General features: G+C 39.7%; 1 protein-coding gene across 1 annotated transcript in view; it reads right to left on the reverse strand.

The window, feature by feature from the left end:
- The window catches only part of zbtb4 (zinc finger and BTB domain containing 4), a 50,485-nt gene extending 27,303 nt beyond the window's left edge, over positions 1-23,182 (reverse strand). The window contains exon 1 of the mRNA XM_084312996.1: positions 23,151-23,182. The gene's annotated coding sequence lies outside the window, so the exon portion shown is untranslated. The remainder of the gene's footprint in view (positions 1-23,150) is intronic.
- Positions 23,183-24,733: the final 1,551 nt, after the last annotated feature.

A 24,733-nucleotide genomic window follows, 5' to 3' on the forward strand; every position in this document is an offset into this window, starting at 1 on the left:
TGTTTCATGTTAGTGTGTGTTTCAGGTTAGTGTGTGTTTCATGTTAGTGTGTGTTTCAGGTTAGTGTGTGTTTCATGTTAGTGTGTGTTTCAGGTTAGCGTGTGTTTCAGGTTAGTGTGTGTTTCATGTTAGCGTGTGTTTCATGTTAGCGTGTGTTTCACATTAGCGTGTGTTTCAGGTTAGTGTGTGTTTCAGGTTAGTGTGTGTTTCAGGTTAGTGTGTGTTTCATGTTAGCGTGTGTTTCAGGTTAGTGTGTGTTTCATGTTAGTGTGTGTTTCAGGTTAGTGTGTGTTTCATGTTAGTGTGTGTTTCAGGTTAGTGTGTGTTTCATGTTAGTGTGTGTTTCAGGTTAGTGTGTGTTTCATGTTAGTGTGTGTTTCAGGTTAGTGTGTGTTTCATGTTAGTGTGTGTTTCAGGTTAGCGTGTGTTTCATGTTAGTGTGTGTTTCATGTTAGCGTGTGTTTCATGTTAGCGTGTGTTTCACATTAGCGTGTGTTTCAGGTTAGTGTGTGTTTCAGGTTAGTGTGTGTTTCATGTTAGCGTGTGTTTCAGGTTAGTGTGTGTTTCATGTTAGTGTGTGTTTCATGTTAGTGTGTGTTTCAGGTTAGTGTGTTTCAGGTTAGTGTGTGTTTCAGGTTAGTGTGTGTTTCAGGTTAGTGTGTGTTTCAGATTAGTGTGTGTTTCAGGTTAGTGTGTGTTTCAGGTTAGTGTGTGTTTCATGTTAGTGTTTGTTTCAGGTTAGCGTGTGTTTCAGGTTAGTGTGTGTTTCATGTTAGCGTGTGTTTCATGTTAGCGTGTGTTTCACATTAGCGTGTGTTTCAGGTTAGTGTGTGTTTCAGGTTAGTGTGTGTTTCATGTTAGCGTGTGTTTCAGGTTAGTGTGTGTTTCATGTTAGTGTGTGTTTCAGGTTAGTGTGTGTTTCATGTTAGTGTGTGTTTCAGGTTAGTGTGTGTTTCAGGTTAGTGTGTGTTTCATGTTAGTGTGTGTTTCAGGTTAGTGTGTGTTTCATGTTAGTGTGTGTTTCAGGTTAGTGTGTGTTTCATGTTAGTGTGTGTTTCAGGTTAGCGTGTGTTTCAGGTTAGTGTGTGTTTCATGTTAGCGTGTGTTTCATGTTAGCGTGTGTTTCACATTAGCGTGTGTTTCAGGTTAGTGTGTGTTTCAGGTTAGTGTGTGTTTCATGTTAGTGTGTGTTTCAGGTTAGTGTGTGTTTCAGGTTAGTGTGTGTTTCAGGTTAGTGTGTGTTTCATGTTAGTGTGTGTTTCAGGTTAGCGTGTGTTTCAGGTTAGTGTGTGTTTCATGTTAGCGTGTGTTTCATGTTAGCGTGTGTTTCACATTAGCGTGTGTTTCAGGTTAGTGTGTGTTTCAGGTTAGTGTGTGTTTCAGGTTAGTGTGTGTTTCATGTTAGCGTGTGTTTCAGGTTAGTGTGTGTTTCATGTTAGTGTGTGTTTCAGGTTAGTGTGTGTTTCATGTTAGTGTGTGTTTCAGGTTAGTGTGTGTTTCAGGTTAGTGTGTGTTTCATGTTAGTGTGTGTTTCAGGTTAGTGTGTGTTTCATGTTAGTGTGTGTTTCAGGTTAGTGTGTGTTTCATGTTAGTGTGTGTTTCAGGTTAGCGTGTGTTTCAGGTTAGTGTGTGTTTCATGTTAGCGTGTGTTTCATGTTAGCGTGTGTTTCACATTAGCGTGTGTTTCAGGTTAGTGTGTGTTTCAGGTTAGTGTGTGTTTCAGGTTAGTGTGTGTTTCATGTTAGCGTGTGTTTCAGGTTAGTGTGTGTTTCATGTTAGTGTGTGTTTCAGGTTAGTGTGTGTTTCATGTTAGTGTGTGTTTCAGGTTAGTGTGTGTTTCATGTTAGTGTGTGTTTCAGGTTAGTGTGTGTTTCATGTTAGTGTGTGTTTCAGGTTAGTGTGTGTTTCATGTTAGTGTGTGTTTCAGGTTAGCGTGTGTTTCATGTTAGTGTGTGTTTCATGTTAGCGTGTGTTTCATGTTAGCGTGTGTTTCACATTAGCGTGTGTTTCAGGTTAGTGTGTGTTTCAGGTTAGTGTGTGTTTCATGTTAGCGTGTGTTTCAGGTTAGTGTGTGTTTCATGTTAGTGTGTGTTTCAGGTTAGTGTGTTTCAGGTTAGTGTGTGTTTCAGGTTAGTGTGTGTTTCAGGTTAGTGTGTGTTTCAGATTAGTGTGTGTTTCAGGTTAGTGTGTGTTTCAGGTTAGTGTGTGTTTCATGTTAGTGTTTGTTTCAGGTTAGCGTGTGTTTCAGGTTAGTGTGTGTTTCATGTTAGCGTGTGTTTCATGTTAGCGTGTGTTTCACATTAGCGTGTGTTTCAGGTTAGTGTGTGTTTCAGGTTAGTGTGTGTTTCATGTTAGCGTGTGTTTCAGGTTAGTGTGTGTTTCATGTTAGTGTGTGTTTCAGGTTAGTGTGTGTTTCATGTTAGTGTGTGTTTCAGGTTAGTGTGTGTTTCAGGTTAGTGTGTGTTTCATGTTAGTGTGTGTTTCAGGTTAGTGTGTGTTTCATGTTAGTGTGTGTTTCAGGTTAGTGTGTGTTTCATGTTAGTGTGTGTTTCAGGTTAGCGTGTGTTTCAGGTTAGTGTGTGTTTCATGTTAGCGTGTGTTTCATGTTAGCGTGTGTTTCACATTAGCGTGTGTTTCAGGTTAGTGTGTGTTTCAGGTTAGTGTGTGTTTCATGTTAGCGTGTGTTTCAGGTTAGTGTGTGTTTCATGTTAGTGTGTGTTTCAGGTTAGTGTGTTTCAGGTTAGTGTGTGTTTCAGGTTAGGGTGTGTTTCATGTTAGTGTGTGTTTCATGTTAGTGTGTGTTTCATGTTAGTGTGTTTCATGTTAGCGTGTGTTTCATGTTAGTGTGTTTCATGTTAGTGTGTGTTTCATGTTAGTGTGTTTCATGTTAGTGTGTGTTTCATGTTAGTGTGTGTTTCATGTTAGTGTGTTTCAGGTTAGTGTGTTTCATGTTAGTGTGTGTTTCATGTTAGCGTGTGTTTCATGTTAGTGTGTGTTTCATGTTAGCGTGTGTTTCATGTTAGTGTGTGTTTCATGTTAGTGTGTGTTTCATGTTAGTGTGTTTCATGTTAGTGTGTTTCATGTTAGTGTGTGTTTCATGTTAGTGTGTGTTTCATGTTAGCGTGTGTTTCAGGTTAGCGTGTTTCATGTTAGTGTGTGTTTCATGTTAGTGTGTTTCATGTTAGCGTGTGTTTCATGTTAGTGTGTTTCATGTTAGTGTGTGTTTCATGTTAGTGTGTGTTTCATGTTAGTGTGTTTCAGGTTAGTGTGTGTTTCATGTTAGTGTGTGTTTCATGTTAGTGTGTTTCATGTTAGTGTGTGTTTCATGTTAGTGTGTTTCAGGTTAGTGTGTGTTTCATGTTAGTGTGTGTTTCATGTTAGTGTGTGTTTCAGGTTAGTGTGTGTTTAAGGTTAGTGTGTGTTTCAGGTTAGTGTGTGTTTCATGTTAGCGTGTGTTTCATGTTATTGTGTGTTTCAGGTTAGTGTGTGTTTCATGTTAGTGTGTGTTTCATGTTAGTGTGTGTTTCAGGTTAGCGTGTGTTTCATGTTAGCGTGTGTTTCAGGTTAGCGTGTGTTTCATGTTAGCGTGTGTTTCATGTTAGCGTGTGTTTCAGGTTAGCGTGTGTTTCATGTTAGTGTGTGTTTCAGGTTAGTGTGTGTTTTAGGTTAGTGTGTGTTTCAGGTTAGTGTGTGTTTCATGTTAGTGTGTGTTTCATGTTAGTGTGTGTTTCATGTTAGCGTGTGTTTCATGTTAGTGTGTGTTTCAGGTTAGTGTGTGTTTCATGTTAGCGTGTGTTTTAGGTTAGTGTGTGTTTCATGTTAGCGTGTGTTTCATGTTAGTGTGTGTTTCAGGTTAGCGTGTGTTTCATGTTAGTGTGTGTTTCATGTTAGTGTGTTTCATGTTAGCGTGTGTTTCATGTTAGTGTGTTTCATGTTAGTGTGTGTTTCATGTTAGTGTGTGTTTCATGTTAGTGTGTGTTTCATGTTAGTGTGTTTGGGTTAGTGTGTTTCATGTTAGTGTGTGTTTCATGTTAGCGTGTGCTTCATGTTAGTGTGTGTTTCATGTTAGTGTTTCATGTTAGCGTGTGTTTCATGTTAGTGTGTTTCATGTTAGTGTGTGTTTCATGTTAGTGTGTGTTTCATGTTAGTGTGTTTCAGGTTAGTGTGTGTTTCATGTTAGTGTGTGTTTCATGTTAGTGTGTGTTTCAGGTTAGTGTGTGTTTCAGGTTAGTGTGTGTTTCAGGTTAGTGTGTGTTTCATGTTAGCGTGTGTTTCATGTTAGTGTGTGTTTCAGGTTAGTGTGTGTTTCATGTTAGTGTGTGTTTCATGTTAGTGTGTGTTTCAGGTTAGCGTGTGTTTCAGGTTAGTGTGTGTTTCAGGTTAGTGTGTGTTTCATGTTAGCGTGTGTTTCATGTTAGCGTGTGTTTCACATTAGCGTGTGTTTCAGGTTAGTGTGTGTTTCAGGTTAGTGTGTGTTTCATGTTAGTGTGTGTTTCAGGTTAGTGTGTGTTTCAGATTAGTGTGTGTTTCAGGTTAGTGTGTGTTTCATGTTAGTGTGTGTTTCAGGTTAGTGTGTGTTTCAGATTAGTGTGTGTTTCAGGTTAGTGTGTGTTTCAGGTTAGTGTGTGTTTCATGTGTGTTTCATGTTAGTGTGTGTTTCAGGTTAGCGTGGGTTTCAGGTTAGTGTGTGTTTCATGTTAGCGTGTGTTTCATGTTAGCGTGTGTTTCACATTAGCGTGTGTTTCAGGTTAGTGTGTGTTTCAGGTTAGTGTGTGTTTCAGGTTAGTGTGTGTTTCATGTTAGCGTGTGTTTCAGGTTAGTGTGTGTTTCATGTTAGTGTGTGTTTCAGGTTAGTGTGTGTTTCATGTTAGTGTGTGTTTCATGTTAGTGTGTGTTTCATGTTAGTGTGTTTCAGGTTAGTGTGTGTTTCATGTTAGTGTGTGTTTCATGTTAGTGTGTGTTTCAGGTTAGTGTGTGTTTCAGGTTAGTGTGTGTTTCAGGTTAGTGTGTGTTTCATGTTAGCGTGTGTTTCATGTTAGTGTGTGTTTCAGGTTAGTGTGTGTTTCATGTTAGTGTGTGTTTCATGTTAGTGTGTGTTTCAGGTTAGCGTGTGTTTCAGGTTAGTGTGTGTTTCAGGTTAGTGTGTGTTTCATGTTAGCGTGTGTTTCATGTTAGCGTGTGTTTCACATTAGCGTGTGTTTCAGGTTAGTGTGTGTTTCAGGTTAGTGTGTGTTTCATGTTAGTGTGTGTTTCAGGTTAGTGTGTGTTTCAGATTAGTGTGTGTTTCAGGTTAGTGTGTGTTTCATGTTAGTGTGTGTTTCAGGTTAGTGTGTGTTTCAGATTAGTGTGTGTTTCAGGTTAGTGTGTGTTTCAGGTTAGTGTGTGTTTCATGTGTGTTTCATGTTAGTGTGTGTTTCAGGTTAGCGTGGGTTTCAGGTTAGTGTGTGTTTCAGGTTAGTGTGTGTTTCATGTTAGCGTGTGTTTCATGTTAGCGTGTGTTTCACATTAGCGTGTGTTTCAGGTTAGTGTGTGTTTCAGGTTAGCGTGTGTTTCAGGTTAGTGTGTGTTTCAGGTTAGTGTGTGTTTCATGTTAGCGTGTGTTTCATGTTAGCGTGTGTTTCACATTAGCGTGTGTTTCAGGTTAGTGTGTGTTTCAGGTTAGTGTGTGTTTCATGTTAGTGTGTGTTTCAGGTTAGTGTGTGTTTCAGATTAGTGTGTGTTTCAGGTTAGTGTGTGTTTCATGTTAGTGTGTGTTTCAGGTTAGTGTGTGTTTCAGATTAGTGTGTGTTTCAGGTTAGTGTGTGTTTCAGGTTAGTGTGTGTTTCATGTGTGTTTCATGTTAGTGTGTGTTTCAGGTTAGCGTGGGTTTCAGGTTAGTGTGTGTTTCATGTTAGCGTGTGTTTCATGTTAGCGTGTGTTTCACATTAGCGTGTGTTTCAGGTTAGTGTGTGTTTCAGGTTAGTGTGTGTTTCAGGTTAGTGTGTGTTTCATGTTAGCGTGTGTTTCAGGTTAGTGTGTGTTTCATGTTAGTGTGTGTTTCAGGTTAGTGTGTGTTTCATGTTAGTGTGTGTTTCAGGTTAGTGTGTGTTTCAGGTTAGTGTGTGTTTCATGTTAGTGTGTGTTTCATGTTAGTGTGTGTTTCATGTTAGTGTGTGTTTCAGGTTAGTGTGTGTTTCATGTTAGTGTGTGTTTCAGGTTAGTGTGTGTTTCATGTTAGCGTGTGTTTCATGTTAGCGTGTGTTTCACATTAGCGTGTGTTTCAGGTTAGTGTGTGTTTCAGGTTAGTGTGTGTTTCATGTTAGCGTGTGTTTCAGGTTAGTGTGTGTTTCATGTTAGTGTGTGTTTCAGGTTAGTGTGTTTCAGGTTAGTGTGTTTCAGGTTAGTGTGTGTTTCATGTTAGTGTGTGTTTCATGTTAGTGTGTGTTTCATGTTAGTGTGTGTTTCATGTTAGTGTGTTTCATGTTAGCGTGTGTTTCATGTTAGTGTGTTTCATGTTAGCGTGTGTTTCATGTTAGTGTGTTTCATGTTAGTGTGTGTTTCATGTTAGTGTGTGTTTCATGTTAGTGTGTGTTTCATGTTAGTGTGTTTCAGGTTAGTGTGTGTTTCATGTTAGTGTGTGTTTCATGTTAGCGTGTGTTTCATGTTAGTGTGTGTTTCATGTTAGCGTGTGTTTCATGTTAGTGTGTGTTTCATGTTAGTGTGTGTTTCATGTTAGTGTGTTTCATGTTAGTGTGTTTCATGTTAGCGTGTGTTTCATGTTAGTGTGTGTTTCATGTTAGCGTGTGTTTCAGGTTAGCGTGTTTCATGTTAGTGTGTGTTTCATGTTAGTGTGTTTCATGTTAGCGTGTGTTTCATGTTAGTGTGTGTTTCATGTTAGTGTGTGTTTCATGTTAGTGTGTGTTTCATGTTAGTGGTTTCATGTTAGTGTGTGTTTCATGTTAGTGTGTGTTTCATGTTAGCGTGTGTTTCATGTTAGTGTGTGTTTCATGTTAGTGTGTTTCATGTTAGTGTGTGTTTCATGTTAGTGTGTTTCAGGTTAGTGTGTGTTTCATGTTAGTGTGTGTTTCATGTTAGTGTGTGTTTCAGGTTAGTGTGTGTTTCAGGTTAGTGTGTGTTTCAGGTTAGTGTGTGTTTCATGTTAGCGTGTGTTTCATGTTAGTGTGTGTTTCAGGTTAGTGTGTGTTTCATGTTAGTGTGTGTTTCATGTTAGTGTGTGTTTCAGGTTAGCGTGTGTTTCATGTTAGCGTGTGTTTCAGGTTAGCGTGTGTTTCATGTTAGCGTGTTTCATGTTAGTGTGTGTTTCAGGTTAGCGTGTGTTTCAGGTTAGTGTGTGTTTCAGGTTAGTGTGTGTTTTAGGTTAGTGTGTGTTTCAGGTTAGTGTGTGTTTCATGTTAGTGTGTGTTTCATGTTAGTGTGTGTTTCATGTTAGCGTGTGTTTCATGTTAGTGTGTGTTTCAGGTTAGTGTGTGTTTCATGTTAGCGTGTGTTTTAGGTTAGTGTGTGTTTCATGTTAGCGTGTGTTTCATGTTAGTGTGTGTTTCAGGTTAGCGTGTGTTTCATGTTAGTGTGTGTTTCATGTTAGTGTGTTTCATGTTAGTGTGTGTTTCATGTTAGTGTGTGTTTCATGTTAGTGTGTGTTTCATGTTAGTGTGTGTTTCATGTTAGTGTGTTTGGGTTAGTGTGTTTCATGTTAGTGTGTGTTTCATGTTAGCGTGTGCTTCATGTTAGTGTGTGTTTCATGTTAGTGTTTCATGTTAGCGTGTGTTTCATGTTAGTGTGTTTCATGTTAGTGTGTGTTTCATGTTAGTGTGTGTTTCATGTTAGTGTGTTTCAGGTTAGTGTGTGTTTCATGTTAGTGTGTGTTTCATGTTAGTGTGTGTTTCAGGTTAGTGTGTGTTTCAGGTTAGTGTGTGTTTCATGTTAGCGTGTGTTTCATGTTAGTGTGTGTTTCAGGTTAGTGTGTGTTTCATGTTAGTGTGTGTTTCATGTTAGTGTGTGTTTCAGGTTAGCGTGTGTTTCATGTTAGCGTGTGTTTCAGGTTAGCGTGTGTTTCATGTTAGCGTGTGTTTCATGTTAGTGTGTGTTTCATGTTAGCGTGTGTTTCAGGTTAGTGTGTGTTTCAGGTTAGTGTGTGTTTCAGGTTAGTGTGTGTTTCAGGTTAGTGTGTGTTTCATGTTAGTGTGTGTTTCATGTTAGCATGTGTTTCATGTTAGTGTGTGTTTTAGGTTAGTGTGTGTTTCATGTTAGCGTGTGTTTCAGGTTAGTGTGTGTTTCATGTTAGTGTGTGTTTCATGTTAGCGTGTGTTTCATGTTAGTGTGTGTTTCAGGTTAGTGTGTGTTTCATGTTAGTGTGTGTTTCATGTTAGTGTGTGTTTCATGTTAGTGTGTGTTTCATGTTAGTGTGTGTTTCATGTTAGCGTGTGTTTCAGGTTAGTGTGTGTTTCAGGTTAGTGTGTGTTTCATGTTAGTGTGTGTTTCATGTTAGCGTGTGTTTCATGTTAGCGTGTGTTTCAGGTTAGCGTGTGTTTCATGTTAGCGTGTGTTTCATGTTAGTGTGTGTTTCAGGTTAGCGTGAGTGTGTGTTTCAGGTTAGTGTGTGTTTCAGGTTAGTGTGTGTTTTAGGTTAGTGTGTGTTTCATGTTAGTGTGTGTTTCATGTTAGTGTGTGTTTCATGTTAGTGTGTGTTTCATGTTAGTGTGTTTCATGTTAGCATTTCATGTTAGTGTGTTTCATGTTAGCGTGTGTTTCATGTTAACGTGTGTTTCATGTTAGTGTGTGTTTCATGTTAGTGTTTCATGTTAGCGTGTGTTTCATGTTAGTGTGTTTCATGTTAGTGTGTTTCATGTTAGTGTGTTTCATGTTAGCGTGTGTTTCATGTTAGTGTGTTTCATGTTAGTGTGTTTCATGTTAGTGTGTTTCATGTTAGTGTGTGTTTCATGTTAGTGTGTGTTTCATGTTAGTGTGTTTCAGGTTAGTGTGTGTTTCATGTTAGTGTGTGTTTCATGTTAGTGTGTGTTTCAGGTTAGTGTGTGTTTCAGGTTAGTGTGTGTTTCATGTTAGCGTGTGTTTCATGTTAGTGTGTGTTTCAGGTTAGTGTGTGTTTCATGTTAGTGTGTGTTTCATGTTAGTGTGTGTTTCAGGTTAGCGTGTGTTTCATGTTAGCGTGTGTTTCAGGTTAGCGTGTGTTTCATGTTAGCATGTGTTTCATGTTAGCGTGTTTCAGGTTAGCGTGTGTTTCAGGTTAGTTTGTGTTTCATGTTAGTGTGTGTTTCATGTTAGTGTGTGTTTCATGTTAGTGTGTGTTTCATGTTAGCGTGTGTTTCATGTTAGTGTGTGTTTCAGGTTAGTGTGTGTTTCATGTTAGCGTGTGTTTCATGTTAGTGTGTGTTTCACGTTAGTGTGTGTTTCATGTTAGTGTGTGTTTCAGGTTAATGTGTGTTTCAGGTTAGTGTGTATTTCATGTTAGCGTGTGTTTCATGTTAGTGTGTGTTTCAGGTTAGTGTGTGTTTCAGGTTAGTGTGTGTTTCATGTTAGCGTGTGTTTCAGGTTAGTGTGTGTTTCATGTTAGTGTGTGTTTCAGGTTAGTGTGTGTTTCATGTTAGTGTGTTTCAGGTTAGTGTGTGTTTCAGGTTAGTGTGTGTTTCATGTTAGTGTGTGTTTCAGGTTAGTGTGTGTTTCAGGTTAGTGTGTGTTTCATGTTAGTGTGTGTTTCAGGTTAGTGTGTGTTTCATGTTAGTGTGTGTTTCAGGTTAGCGTGTGTTTCAGGTTAGTGTGTGTTTCATGTTAGCGTGTGTTTCATGTTAGCGTGTGTTTCACATTAGCGTGTGTTTCAAGTTAGTGTGTGTTTCAGGTTAGTGTGTGTTTCATGTTAGCGTGTGTTTCAGGTTAGTGTGTGTTTCATGTTAGTGTGTGTTTCAGGTTAGTGTGTGTTTCAGGTTAGTGTGTGTTTCATGTTAGTGTGTGTTTCATGTTAGTGTGTTTCAGGTTAGTGTGTGTTTCATGTTAGTGTGTGTTTCATGTTAGTGTGTGTTTCAGGTTAGTGTGTGTTTCAGGTTAGTGTGTGTTTCAGGTTAGTGTGTGTTTCATGTTAGCGTGTGTTTCATGTTAGTGTGTGTTTCAGGTTAGTGTGTGTTTCATGTTAGTGTGTGTTTCATGTTAGTGTGTGTTTCAGGTTAGCGTGTGTTTCAGGTTAGTGTGTGTTTCAGGTTAGTGTGTGTTTCATGTTAGCGTGTGTTTCATGTTAGCGTGTGTTTCACATTAGCGTGTGTTTCAGGTTAGTGTGTGTTTCAGGTTAGTGTGTGTTTCATGTTAGTGTGTGTTTCAGGTTAGTGTGTGTTTCAGATTAGTGTGTGTTTCAGGTTAGTGTGTGTTTCATGTTAGTGTGTGTTTCAGGTTAGTGTGTGTTTCAGATTAGTGTGTGTTTCAGGTTAGTGTGTGTTTCAGGTTAGTGTGTGTTTCATGTGTGTTTCATGTTAGTGTGTGTTTCAGGTTAGCGTGGGTTTCAGGTTAGTGTGTGTTTCAGGTTAGTGTGTGTTTCATGTTAGCGTGTGTTTCATGTTAGCGTGTGTTTCACATTAGCGTGTGTTTCAGGTTAGTGTGTGTTTCAGGTTAGCGTGTGTTTCAGGTTAGTGTGTGTTTCAGGTTAGTGTGTGTTTCATGTTAGCGTGTGTTTCATGTTAGCGTGTGTTTCACATTAGCGTGTGTTTCAGGTTAGTGTGTGTTTCAGGTTAGTGTGTGTTTCATGTTAGTGTGTGTTTCAGGTTAGTGTGTGTTTCAGATTAGTGTGTGTTTCAGGTTAGTGTGTGTTTCATGTTAGTGTGTGTTTCAGGTTAGTGTGTGTTTCAGATTAGTGTGTGTTTCAGGTTAGTGTGTGTTTCAGGTTAGTGTGTGTTTCATGTGTGTTTCATGTTAGTGTGTGTTTCAGGTTAGCGTGGGTTTCAGGTTAGTGTGTGTTTCATGTTAGCGTGTGTTTCATGTTAGCGTGTGTTTCACATTAGCGTGTGTTTCAGGTTAGTGTGTGTTTCAGGTTAGTGTGTGTTTCAGGTTAGTGTGTGTTTCATGTTAGCGTGTGTTTCAGGTTAGTGTGTGTTTCATGTTAGTGTGTGTTTCAGGTTAGTGTGTGTTTCATGTTAGTGTGTGTTTCAGGTTAGTGTGTGTTTCAGGTTAGTGTGTGTTTCATGTTAGTGTGTGTTTCATGTTAGTGTGTGTTTCATGTTAGTGTGTGTTTCAGGTTAGTGTGTGTTTCATGTTAGTGTGTGTTTCAGGTTAGTGTGTGTTTCATGTTAGCGTGTGTTTCATGTTAGCGTGTGTTTCACATTAGCGTGTGTTTCAGGTTAGTGTGTGTTTCAGGTTAGTGTGTGTTTCATGTTAGCGTGTGTTTCAGGTTAGTGTGTGTTTCATGTTAGTGTGTGTTTCAGGTTAGTGTGTTTCAGGTTAGTGTGTTTCAGGTTAGTGTGTGTTTCATGTTAGTGTGTGTTTCATGTTAGTGTGTGTTTCATGTTAGTGTGTGTTTCATGTTAGTGTGTTTCATGTTAGCGTGTGTTTCATGTTAGTGTGTTTCATGTTAGCGTGTGTTTCATGTTAGTGTGTTTCATGTTAGTGTGTGTTTCATGTTAGTGTGTGTTTCATGTTAGTGTGTGTTTCATGTTAGTGTGTTTCAGGTTAGTGTGTGTTTCATGTTAGTGTGTGTTTCATGTTAGCGTGTGTTTCATGTTAGTGTGTGTTTCATGTTAGCGTGTGTTTCATGTTAGTGTGTGTTTCATGTTAGTGTGTGTTTCATGTTAGTGTGTTTCATGTTAGTGTGTTTCATGTTAGCGTGTGTTTCATGTTAGTGTGTGTTTCATGTTAGCGTGTGTTTCAGGTTAGCGTGTTTCATGTTAGTGTGTGTTTCATGTTAGTGTGTTTCATGTTAGCGTGTGTTTCATGTTAGTGTGTGTTTCATGTTAGTGTGTGTTTCATGTTAGTGTGTGTTTCATGTTAGTGGTTTCATGTTAGTGTGTGTTTCATGTTAGTGTGTGTTTCATGTTAGCGTGTGTTTCATGTTAGTGTGTGTTTCATGTTAGTGTGTTTCATGTTAGTGTGTGTTTCATGTTAGTGTGTTTCAGGTTAGTGTGTGTTTCATGTTAGTGTGTGTTTCATGTTAGTGTGTGTTTCAGGTTAGTGTGTGTTTCAGGTTAGTGTGTGTTTCAGGTTAGTGTGTGTTTCATGTTAGCGTGTGTTTCATGTTAGTGTGTGTTTCAGGTTAGTGTGTGTTTCATGTTAGTGTGTGTTTCATGTTAGTGTGTGTTTCAGGTTAGCGTGTGTTTCATGTTAGCGTGTGTTTCAGGTTAGCGTGTGTTTCATGTTAGCGTGTTTCATGTTAGTGTGTGTTTCAGGTTAGCGTGTGTTTCAGGTTAGTGTGTGTTTCAGGTTAGTGTGTGTTTTAGGTTAGTGTGTGTTTCAGGTTAGTGTGTGTTTCATGTTAGTGTGTGTTTCATGTTAGTGTGTGTTTCATGTTAGCGTGTGTTTCATGTTAGTGTGTGTTTCAGGTTAGTGTGTGTTTCATGTTAGCGTGTGTTTTAGGTTAGTGTGTGTTTCATGTTAGCGTGTGTTTCATGTTAGTGTGTGTTTCAGGTTAGCGTGTGTTTCATGTTAGTGTGTGTTTCATGTTAGTGTGTTTCATGTTAGTGTGTGTTTCATGTTAGTGTGTGTTTCATGTTAGTGTGTGTTTCATGTTAGTGTGTTTGGGTTAGTGTGTTTCATGTTAGTGTGTGTTTCATGTTAGCGTGTGCTTCATGTTAGTGTGTGTTTCATGTTAGTGTTTCATGTTAGCGTGTGTTTCATGTTAGTGTGTTTCATGTTAGTGTGTGTTTCATGTTAGTGTGTGTTTCATGTTAGTGTGTTTCAGGTTAGTGTGTGTTTCATGTTAGTGTGTGTTTCATGTTAGTGTGTGTTTCAGGTTAGTGTGTGTTTCAGGTTAGTGTGTGTTTCATGTTAGCGTGTGTTTCATGTTAGTGTGTGTTTCAGGTTAGTGTGTGTTTCATGTTAGTGTGTGTTTCATGTTAGTGTGTGTTTCAGGTTAGCGTGTGTTTCATGTTAGCGTGTGTTTCAGGTTAGCGTGTGTTTCATGTTAGCGTGTGTTTCATGTTAGTGTGTGTTTCATGTTAGCGTGTGTTTCAGGTTAGTGTGTGTTTCAGGTTAGTGTGTGTTTCAGGTTAGTGTGTGTTTCAGGTTAGTGTGTGTTTCATGTTAGTGTGTGTTTCATGTTAGCATGTGTTTCATGTTAGTGTGTGTTTTAGGTTAGTGTGTGTTTCATGTTAGCGTGTGTTTCAGGTTAGTGTGTGTTTCATGTTAGTGTGTGTTTCATGTTAGCGTGTGTTTCATGTTAGTGTGTGTTTCAGGTTAGTGTGTGTTTCATGTTAGTGTGTGTTTCATGTTAGTGTGTGTTTCATGTTAGTGTGTGTTTCATGTTAGTGTGTGTTTCATGTTAGCGTGTGTTTCAGGTTAGTGTGTGTTTCAGGTTAGTGTGTGTTTCATGTTAGTGTGTGTTTCATGTTAGCGTGTGTTTCATGTTAGCGTGTGTTTCAGGTTAGCGTGTGTTTCATGTTAGCGTGTGTTTCATGTTAGTGTGTGTTTCAGGTTAGCGTGAGTGTGTGTTTCAGGTTAGTGTGTGTTTCAGGTTAGTGTGTGTTTTAGGTTAGTGTGTGTTTCATGTTAGTGTGTGTTTCATGTTAGTGTGTGTTTCATGTTAGTGTGTGTTTCATGTTAGTGTGTTTCATGTTAGCATTTCATGTTAGTGTGTTTCATGTTAGCGTGTGTTTCATGTTAACGTGTGTTTCATGTTAGTGTGTGTTTCATGTTAGTGTTTCATGTTAGCGTGTGTTTCATGTTAGTGTGTTTCATGTTAGTGTGTTTCATGTTAGTGTGTTTCATGTTAGCGTGTGTTTCATGTTAGTGTGTTTCATGTTAGTGTGTTTCATGTTAGTGTGTTTCATGTTAGTGTGTGTTTCATGTTAGTGTGTGTTTCATGTTAGTGTGTTTCAGGTTAGTGTGTGTTTCATGTTAGTGTGTGTTTCATGTTAGTGTGTGTTTCAGGTTAGTGTGTGTTTCAGGTTAGTGTGTGTTTCATGTTAGCGTGTGTTTCATGTTAGTGTGTGTTTCAGGTTAGTGTGTGTTTCATGTTAGTGTGTGTTTCATGTTAGTGTGTGTTTCAGGTTAGCGTGTGTTTCATGTTAGCGTGTGTTTCAGGTTAGCGTGTGTTTCATGTTAGCATGTGTTTCATGTTAGCGTGTTTCAGGTTAGCGTGTGTTTCAGGTTAGTGTGTGTTTCATGTTAGTGTGTGTTTCATGTTAGTGTGTGTTTCATGTTAGTGTGTGTTTCATGTTAGCGTGTGTTTCATGTTAGTGTGTGTTTCAGGTTAGTGTGTGTTTCATGTTAGCGTGTGTTTCATGTTAGTGTGTGTTTCACGTTAGTGTGTGTTTCATGTTAGTGTGTGTTTCAGGTTAATGTGTGTTTCAGGTTAGTGTGTATTTCATGTTAGCGTGTGTTTCATGTTAGTGTGTGTTTCAGGTTAGTGTGTGTTTCAGGTTAGTGTGTGTTTCATGTTAGCGTGTGTTTCAGGTTAGTGTGTGTTTCATGTTAGTGTGTGTTTCAGGTTAGTGTGTGTTTCATGTTAGTGTGTTTCAGGTTAGTGTGTGTTTCAGGTTAGTGTGTGTTTCATGTTAGTGTGTGTTTCAGGTTAGTGTGTGTTTCAGGTTAGTGTGTGTTTCATGTTAGTGTGTGTTTCAGGTTAGTGTGTGTTTCATGTTAGTGTGTGTTTCAGGTTAGCGTGTGTTTCAGGTTAGTGTGTGTTTCATGTTAGCGTGTGTTTCATGTTAGCGTGTGTTTCACATTAGCGTGTGTTTCAAGTTAGTGTGTGTTTCAGGTTAGTGTGTGTTTCATGTTAGCGTGTGTTTCAGGTTAGTGTGTGTTTCATGTTAGTGTGTGTTTCAGGTTAGTGTGTGTTTCAGGTTAGTGTGTGTTTCATGTTAGTGTGTGTTTCATGTTAGTGTGTGTTTCATGTTAGTGTGTTTCATGTTAGCGTGTGTTTCATGTTAGTGTGTTTCATGTTAGTGTGTTTCATGTTAGTGTGTTTCATGTTAGTGTGTGTTTCATGTTAGTGTGTTTCAGGTTAGTGTGTGTTTCATGTTAGTGTGTGTTTCAGGTTAGTGTGTGTTTCATGTTAGTGTGTGTTTCAGGTTAGTGTGTGTTTCAGGTTAGTGTGTGTTTCATGTTAGTGTGTGTTTCAGGTTAGTGTGTGTTTCAGGTTAGTGTGTGTTTCATGTTAGTGTGTGTTTCAGGTTAGTGTGTGTTTCATGTTAGTGTGTGTTTCAGGTTAGCGTGTGTTTCAGGTTAGTGTGTGTTTCATGTTAGCGTGTGTTTCATGTTAGCGTGTGTTTCACATTAGCGTGTGTTTCAGGTTAGTGTGTGTTTCATGTTAGCGTGTGTTTCAGGTTAGTGTGTGTTTCATGTTAGTGTGTGTTTCAGGTTAGTGTGTGTTTCAGGTTAGTGTGTGTTTCATGTTAGTGTGTGTTTCATGTTAGTGTGTGTTTCATGTTAGTGTGTGTTTCATGTTAGTGTGTTTCATGTTAGCGTGTGTTTCATGTTAGTGTGTTTCATGTTAGCGTGTGTTTCATGTTAGTGTGTTTCATGTTAGTGTGTGTTTCATGTTAGTGTGTGTTTCATGTTAGTGTGTGTTTCATGTTAGTGTGTTTCAGGTTAGTGTGTGTTTCATCTTAGTGTGTGTTTCATGTTAGCGTGTGTTTCATGTTAGTGTGTGTTTCATGTTAGCGTGTGTTTCATGTTAGTGTGTGTTTCATGTTAGTGTGTGTTTCATGTTAGCGTATGTTTCATGTTAGTGTGTGTTTCATGTTAGCGTGTGTTTCAGGTTAGCGTGTTTCATGTTAGTGTGTGTTTCATGTTAGTGTGTTTCATGTTAGCGTGTGTTTCATGTTAGTGTGTTTCATCTTAGTGTGTGTTTCATGTTAGTGTGTGTTTCATGTTAGTGTGTGTTTCATGTTAGTGTGTTTCAGGTTAGTGTGTGTTTCATGTTAGTGTGTGTTTCATGTTAGCGTGTGTTTCATGTTAGTGTGTGTTTCATGTTAGTGTGTTTCAGGTTAGTGTGTGTTTCATGTTAGTGTGTGTTTCGTGTTAGTGTGTGTTTCAGGTTAGTGTGTGTTTCAGGTTAGTGTGTGTTTCATGTTAGCGTGTGTTTCATGTTAGTGTGTGTTTCAGGTTAGTGTGTGTTTCATGTTAGTGTGTGTTTCATGTTAGTGTGTGTTTCAGGTTAGCGTGTGTTTCATGTTAGCGTGTGTTTCAGGTTAGGATGTGTTTCATGTTATCGTGTGTTTCATGTTAGCGTGTGTTTCAGGTTAGCGTGTGTTTCAGGTTAGTGTGTGTTTTAGGTTAGTGTGTGTTTCAGGTTAGTGTGTGTTTCATGTTAGTGTGTGTTTCATGTTAGCGTGTGTTTCATGTTAGCATGTGTTTCATGTTAGTGTGTGTTTCAGGTTAGTGTGTGTTTCATGTTAGCGTGTGTTTCAGGTTAGTGTGTGTTTCATGTTAGTGTGTGTTTCATGTTAGCGTGTGTTTCATGTTAGTGTGTGTTTCATGTTAGTGTGTTTCATGTTAGTGTGTTTCATGTTAGTGTGTTTCATGTTAGTGTGTGTTTCATGTTAGTGTGTGTTTCATGTTAGTGTGTGTTTCATGTTAGTGTGTTTGGGTTAGTGTGTTTCATGTTAGTGTGTGTTTCATATTAGCGTGTGCTTCATGTTAGTGTGTGTTTCATGTTAGTGTTTCATGTTAGCGTGTGTTTCATGTTAGTGTGTTTCATGTTAGTGTGTGTTTCATGTTAGTGTGTGTTTCATGTTAGTGTGTTTCAGGTTAGTGTGTGTTTCATGTTAGTGTGTGTTTCATGTTAGTGTGTGTTTCAGGTTAGTGTGTGTTTCAGGTTAGTGTGTGTTTCATGTTAGCGTGTGTTTCATGTTAGTGTGTGTTTCAGGTTAGTGTGTGTTTCATGTTAGTGTGTGTTTCATGTTAGTGTGTGTTTCAGGTTAGCGTGTGTTTCATGTTAGCGTGTGTTTCAGGTTAGCGTGTGTTTCATGTTAGCGTGTGTTTCATGTTAGCGTGTGTTTCATGTTAGCATGTGTTTCAGGTTAGTGTTTCAGGTTAGTGTGTGTTTCAGGTTAGTGTGTGTTTCAGGTTAGTGTGTGTTTCATGTTAGCGTGTGTTTCATGTTAGCGTGTGTTTCATGTTAGTGTGTGTTTCAGGTTAGTGTGTGTTTCATGTTAGCGTGTGTTTCAGGTTAGTGTGTGTTTCATGTTAGTGTGTGTTTCATGTTAGCGTGTGTTTCATGTTAGTGTGTGTTTCATGTTAGCGTGTGTTTCATGTTAGCGTGTGTTTCAGGTTAGCGTGTGTTTCATGTTAGCGTGTGTTTCAGGTTAGTGTGTGTTTCAGGTTAGTGTGTGTTTCATGTTAGTGTGTGTTTCAGATTAGTGTGTGTTTCAGGTTAGTGTGTGTTTCAGGTTAGTGTGTGTTTCATGTTAGTGTGTTTCAGGTTAGCGTGTGTTTCAGGTTAGTGTGTGTTTCATGTTAGCGTGTGTTTCATGTTAGCGTGTGTTTCACATTAGCGTGTGTTTCATGTTAGTGTGTGTTTCAGGTTAGTGTGTGTTTCAGGTTAGTGTGTGTTTCATGTTAGTGTGTGTTTCAGGTTAGTGTGTGTTTCATGTTAGTGTGTGTTTCAGGTTAGTGTGTTTCAGGTTAGTGTGTGTTTCATGTTAGTGTGTGTTTCAGGTTAGTGTGTGTTTCATGTTAGCGTGTGTTTCATGTTAGTGTGTGTTTCAGGTTAGTGTGTGTTTCATGTTAGTGTGTGTTTCAGGTTAGCGTGTGTTTCAGGTTAGTGTGTGTTTCATGTTAGCGTGTGTTTCATGTTAGCGTGTGTTTCACATTAGCGTGTGTTTCAGGTTAGTGTGTGTTTCAGGTTAGTGTGTGTTTCAGGTTAGTGTGTGTTTCATGTTAGTGTGTGTTTCAGGTTAGCGTGTGTTTCAGGTTAGTGTGTGTTTCATGTTAGCGTGTGTTTCATGTTAGTGTGTGTTTCAGGTTAGTGTGTGTTTCATGTTAGTGTGTGTTTCATGTTAGCGTGTGTTTCAGGTTAGCGTGAGTGTGTGTTTCAGGTTAGTGTGTATTTCAGGTTAGTGTGTGTTTCAGGTTAGTGTGTTTCATGTTAGTGTGTGTTTCATGTTAGCGTATGTTTCATGTTAGTGTGTGTTTCATGTTAGTGTGTGTTTCATGTTAGTGTGTGTTTCATGTTAGTGTGTTTCATGTTAGCGTGTGTTTCATGTTAGCATGTGTTTCATGTTAACGTGTGTTTCATGTTAGTGTGTGTTTCATGTTAGCGTGTGTTTCATGTTAGCGTGTGTTTCATGTTAGTGTGTTTCATGTTAGTGTGTGTTTCATGTTAGTGTGTTTCATGTTAGTGTGTGTTTCATGTTAGTGTGTGTTTCATGTTAGTGTATTTCAGGTTAGTGTGTGTTTCATGTTAGTGTGTGTTTCAGGTTAGTGTGTGTTTCAGGTTAGTGTGTGTTTCATGTTAGCGTGTGTTTCATGTTAGTGTGTGTTTCAGGTTAGTGTGTGTTTCATGTTAGTGTGTGTTTCATGTTAGTGTGTGTTTCAGGTTAGCGTGTGTTTCATGTTAGCGTGTGTTTCAGGTTAGCATGTGTTTCATGTTAGCATGTGTTTCATGTTAGCGTGTTTCAGGTTAGCGTGTGTTTCAGGTTAGTGTGTGTTTCAGGTTAGTGTGTGTTTCATGTTAGTGTGTGTTTCATGTTAGCGTGTGTTTCATGTTAGTGTGTGTTTCAGGTTAGTGTGTGTTTCATGTTAGCGTGTGTTTCATGTTAGTGTGTGTTTCATGTTAGTGTGTGTTTCATGTTAGTGTGTGTTTCAGGTTAGTGTGTGTTTCATGTTAGCGTGTGTTTCATGTTAGTGTGTGTTTCAGGTTAGTGTGTGTTCGATTTACATGCTACCCCTCGGCGATATCATACGCAAATTTGGCATAAACTTTCACTTTTACGCTGATGACACCCAATTATATATACCTATTAAGTTAGCGTGTGTTTCATGTTAGTGTGTTTCATGTTAGTGTGTGTTTCATGTTAGTGTGTGTTTCAGGTTAGCGTGTGTTTCAGGTTAGTGTGTGTTTCATGTTAGCGTGTGTTTCATGTTAGCGTGTGTTTCACATTAGCGTGTGTTTCAGGTTAGTGTGTGTTTCAGGTTAGTGTGTGTTTCAGGTTAGTGTGTGTTTCATGTTAGCGTGTGTTTCAGGTTAGTGTGTGTTTCATGTTAGTGTGTGTTTCAGGTTAGTGTGTGTTTCATGTTAGTGTGTGTTTCAGGTTAGTGTGTGTTTCAGGTTAGTGTGTGTTTCATGTTACTGTGTGTTTCAGGTTAGTGTGTGTTTCAGGTTAGTGTGTGTTTCATGTTAGTGTGTGTTTCAGGTTAGTGTGTGTTTCATGTTAGTGTGTGTTTCATGTTAGTGTGTGTTTCATGTTAGTGTGTGTTTCAGGTTAGCGTGTGTTTCATGTTAGCGTGTGTTTCACATTAGTGTGTGTTTCAGGTTAGTGTGTGTTTCATGTTAGTGTGTGTTTCATGTTAGTGTGTGTTTCATGTTAGTGTGTTTCATGTTAGTGTGTTTCATGTTAGTGTGTGTTTCATGTTAGTGTGTGTTTCATGTTAGTGTGTGTTTCATGTTAGTGTGTTTCAGGTTAGTGTGTGTTTCATGTTAGTGTGTTTCATGTTAGCGTGTGTTTCATGTTAGCGTGTGTTTCATGTTAGTGTGTGTTTCATGTTAGTGTGTGTTTCATGTTAGTGTGTTTCATGTTAGTGTGTTTCATGTTAGCGTGTGTTTCATGTTAGTGTGTGTTTCATGTTAGCGTGTGTTTCAGGTTAGCGTGTTTCATGTTAGTGTGTGTTTCATGTTAGTGTGTTTCATGTTAGTGTGTGTTTCATGTTAGTGTGTGTTTCATGTTAGTGTGTGTTTCATGTTAGTGTGTTTCAGGTTAGTGTGTGTTTCATGTTAGTGTGTGTTTCAGGTTAGTGTGTGTTTCAGGTTAGTGTGTGTTTAAGGTTAGCGTGTGTTTCAGGTTAGTGTGTGTTTCAGGTTAGTGTGTGTTTCATGTTAGCGTGTGTTTCATGTTAGTGTGTGTTTCAGGTTAGTGTGTGTTTCATGTTAGTGTGTGTTTCATGTTAGTGTGTGTTTCAGGTTAGCGTGTGTTTCATGTTAGTGTGTGTTTCAGGTTAGCGTGTGTTTCATGTTAGCGTGTGTTTCAGGTTAGCGTGTGTTTCAGGTTAGTGTGTGTTTCAGGTTAGTGTGTGTTTTAGGTTAGTGTGTGTTTCAGGTTAGTGTGTGTTTCATGTTAGTGTGTGTTTCATGTTAGTATGTGTTTCATGTTAGCATGTGTTTCATGTTAGTGTGTGTTTCAGGTTAGTGTGTGTTTCATGTTAGCCTGTGTTTCAGGTTAGTGTGTGTTTCATGTTAGTGTGTGTTTCATGTTAGCGTGTGTTTCATGTTAGTGTGTGTTTCAGGTTAGCGTGTGTTTCATGTTAGTGTGTGTTTCATGTTAGTGTGTTTCATGTTAGCGTGTGTTTCATGTTAGTGTGTTTCATGTTAGTGTGTGTTTCATGTTAGTGTGTGTTTCATGTTAGTGTGTGTTTCATGTTAGTGTGTTTGGGTTAGTGTGTTTCATGTTAGTGTGTATTTCATGTTAGCGTGTGCTTCATGTTAGTGTGTGTTTCATGTTAGTGTTTCATGTTAGTGTGTGTTTCATGTTAGTGTGTGTTTCATGTTAGTGTATTTCAGGTTAGTGTGTGTTTCATGTTAGTGTGTGTTTCATGTTAGTGTGTGTTTCAGGTTAGTGTGTGTTTCAGGTTAGTGTGTGTTTCATGTTAGTGTGTGTTTCAGGTTAGTGTGTGTTTCAGGTTAGTGTGTGTTTCATGTTAGTGTGTGTTTCAGGTTAGTGTGTGTTTCATGTTAGTGTGTGTTTCAGGTTAGCGTGTGTTTCAGGTTAGTGTGTGTTTCATGTTAGCGTGTGTTTCATGTTAGCGTGTGTTTCACATTAGCGTGTGTTTCAGGTTAGTGTGTGTTTCAGGTTAGTGTGTGTTTCAGGTTAGTGTGTGTTTCATGTTAGTGTGTGTTTCAGGTTAGCGTGTGTTTCAGGTTAGTGTGTGTTTCATGTTAGCGTGTGTTTCATGTTAGTGTGTGTTTCAGGTTAGTGTGTGTTTCATGTTAGTGTGTTTCATGTTAGCGTGTGTTTCATGTTAGTGTGTTTCATGTTAGCGTGTGTTTCATGTTAGTGTGTTTCATGTTAGTGTGTGTTTCATGTTAGTGTGTGTTTCAGGTTAGCGTGTGTTTCAGGTTAGTGTGTGTTTCATGTTAGCGTGTGTTTCATGTTAGCGTGTGTTTCACATTAGCGTGTGTTTCAGGTTAGTGTGTGTTTCAGGTTAGTGTGTGTTTCATGTTAGTGTGTGTTTCATGTTAGTGTGTGTTTCATGTTAGTGTGTGTTTCATGTTAGTGTGTTTCAGGTTAGTGTGTGTTTCATGTTAGTGTGTTTCATGTTAGCGTGTGTTTCATGTTAGCGTGTGTTTCATGTTAGTGTGTGTTTCATGTTAGTGTGTGTTTCATGTTAGTGTGTTTCATGTTAGTGTGTTTCATGTTAGCGTGTGTTTCATGTTAGTGTGTGTTTCATGTTAGCGTGTGTTTCAGGTTAGCGTGTTTCATGTTAGTGTGTGTTTCATGTTAGTGTGTTTCATGTTAGTGTGTGTTTCATGTTAGTGTGTGTTTCATGTTAGTGTGTGTTTCATGTTAGTGTGTTTCAGGTTAGTGTGTGTTTCATGTTAGTGTGTGTTTCAGGTTAGTGTGTGTTTCAGGTTAGTGTGTGTTTAAGGTTAGCGTGTGTTTCATGTTAGCGTGTGTTTCAGGTTAGCGTGTGTTTCAGGTTAGCGCGTGTTTCAGGTTAGTGTGTGTTTCATGTTAGCGTGTGTTTCAGGTTAGCGTGTGTTTCATGTTAGTGTGTTTCAGGTTAGTGTGTGTTTCAGGTTAGTGTGTGTTTCATGTTAGTGTGTGTTTCAGGTTAGTGTGTGTTTCATGTTAGCGAGGGTTTCAGATTAGTGAGTGTTTCATGTTAGTGTGTGTTTCAGGTTAGTGTGTGTTTCAGGTTAGTGTGTGTTTCATGTTAGTGTGTGTTTCACATTAGCGTGTGTTTCAGGTTAGTGTGTGTTTCATGTTAGTGTGTGTTTCAGGTTAGTGTGTGTTTCAGGTTAGTGTGTGTTTCAGGTTAGCGTGTGTTTTATGTTAGTGTGTGTTTCCGGTTAGTGTGTGTTTCATGTTAGTGTGTGTTTCAGGTTAGTGTGTTTCAGGTTAGTGTGTGTTTCAGGTTAGCGTGTGTTTCATGTTAGTGTGTGTTTCATGTTAGCGTGTGTTTCAGGTTAGTGTGTGTTTCATGTTAGTGTGTGTTTCAGGTTAGTGTGTGTTTCAGGTTAGTGTGTGTTTCAGGTTAGCGTGTGTTTCATGTTAGTGTGTGTTTCATGTTAGCGTGTGTTTCAGGTTAGCGTGTTTCATGTTAGCGAGGGTTTCAGATTAGTGAGTGTTTCATGTTAGTGTGTGTTTCACATTAGCGTGTGTTTCAGGTTAGCGTGTGTTTCAGGTTAGTGTGTGTTGTTTGCATAACAGGCCCTTTTTTAGCCCGTTCGCAAACAGGGCCTGATCGCTCCCCCCACCACCATACCGGTCCTCCACACCTAACTCTCCCGGGCCCGCCGCGACACGCCCGCCAAGTGTGAAGTCGATCGAATGAGCGCCTCTCCAGAAAATCGAGATTCCATTTTAGTTCGATTACTCAAACCACAGTTTACCCCCCAACCCGTCGGCCGTCTCGTCGCTGCTAGCGAGCAGGATTTGCGCCGCGCGAGAAGGGCCATCGATAGGGAATCACTACCCCCCCCCCCACCCCACCCGAGTCGAGCGTAAATAACCCGACATCTCTCTCGCAGCAACCTTCAAACGTCCCCTCGTTCTTGCTCCCGCCGAGCTGCTCTCTGGCTGAGCTGCTCTCTGACGCGCGTCACAGCCAATGGAAATTCCACATACCTCTCGTCTCCTCTCCAGCAGCCAGGCACCACTCAGCAGTCTCACACCAGGGGGTGTTCTCTCAGCTGAAACAAGGCGGAACTGTAAGACACAAAAATGACAGGGGGGGTCGGTTGGGGGGGTGGTGGTGGTTCTAGAACTATTATGCTATCACTCCATCATACTTCCCCACTGTCCTTTTAAGTAGAGCTGCTGCACAAACCCCCCCACCTCCCAACGAACCTTGACGCCAACACCCCCCCCTCCCTGCCCTTTCTCTCCCTCCCTCCCTCCCTCCCTCGGCCGCCCGCTCTCTCATTGTATACTGCCACACTTGTCTCCATGGGAACAGCTCTGGGATTGGGTGGTGCTCCTGTGACCTCTCTGGCGCTTGGAGTTGGAGGAACTTTTTTTCTCTCTCTCTCCCCCTCTCTCTCCTTCTCCTGTCCTCTCTCTCTCCGTCGCACCCGCTCACGTTTCCAGACGCACGGCGGTGCGCTTGCGAGTCACGGCGGGTCGAATGTGTTTTTGGATACAAAAAAATCTGAGCGATTTTTTGTTTGTTTATGCGAGAGGAGTGTGTGTGTACATGAAGCAGATTGCGCCCGTTGGCAAAAGACAATAGGGTTGTGCGTGTGTGTTCCAGGAGGGCAGTAGCCCGGTACACACATGTATGCTCGGGGGTATTGTCTCTCCCCCCCACCCCCCCAGCCAGGCCACCAGCTCTGTATTCACAGTGGCCCCCCGACGGCCAGCCGCTCCTATTCACGGGCGTTTGCCTAAACGTGATGGTAGCTTTTCATGCTGTGCTCCCAAGCGACACGCACATCTGAATACACACAGATGGACCCCCGCGAGAAGGCAGCCATCTTGGTGGAAAATCTAAACCATTAACTCAATGAGACTTTCAATATTTAACTGTTGTCGGAGGAGAGGGAGGGGGGTTAAAACACAGACTCCAAGTCTGGTCCAGAGACCACTTAAGGCCTTTGGAGGCGTTCCAGTGTAAAACACGACTTGAAAGCCTTACATCTATTGTCGTTGGAAAGACTCCGTAGTTAATTTTCAATATTGGCTTTGATCAATAAAGAGAAAAAACAAGTTGTTCTTGGAACAGGTTTCCAAGGAAGTAGGCAGACCGTGATTAAATCCAGCAGATGAATCTAAAAAAATAATTTGTTTTAATGCATTTGATTTGTGAATATATGGATACATCATTATGACAAGTTGTGAACGTATATAGCATGATTGTTTGCAAATGATTTAATGGACGAAGGCCACTGCCGGTGAGACGCAGCAGGATGCCAGCATCGATCATCAGGTTTTAATTTCCATGGACTCTACGGTCACTTCCAGCGAACGCAACGTACTTTGCTGTGCTTCTATCAAAGATGAGTGACAACAGACAGCAATTAGGCTGGTAGTGAAGAGGAAGTCTCAGCAACTGACCTGTCCTGTTGGTTTAAAAAAAATTGTGAAAGCCAATAAAATATCTATTATTATTCATATTATTCAAATACACATGATCAAATCTTGACTTGCTCTACTTTTTAATCTGTTGGTTACTCAAATTTCATATTCTTAAAATGTATTCCCACAGAACG

This window comes from Notolepis coatsorum (genome assembly GCF_963971535.1).
Source record: "Notolepis coatsorum genome assembly, chromosome: 4".
Taxonomy (NCBI): Eukaryota; Metazoa; Chordata; class Actinopteri; order Aulopiformes; family Paralepididae; genus Notolepis; species Notolepis coatsorum.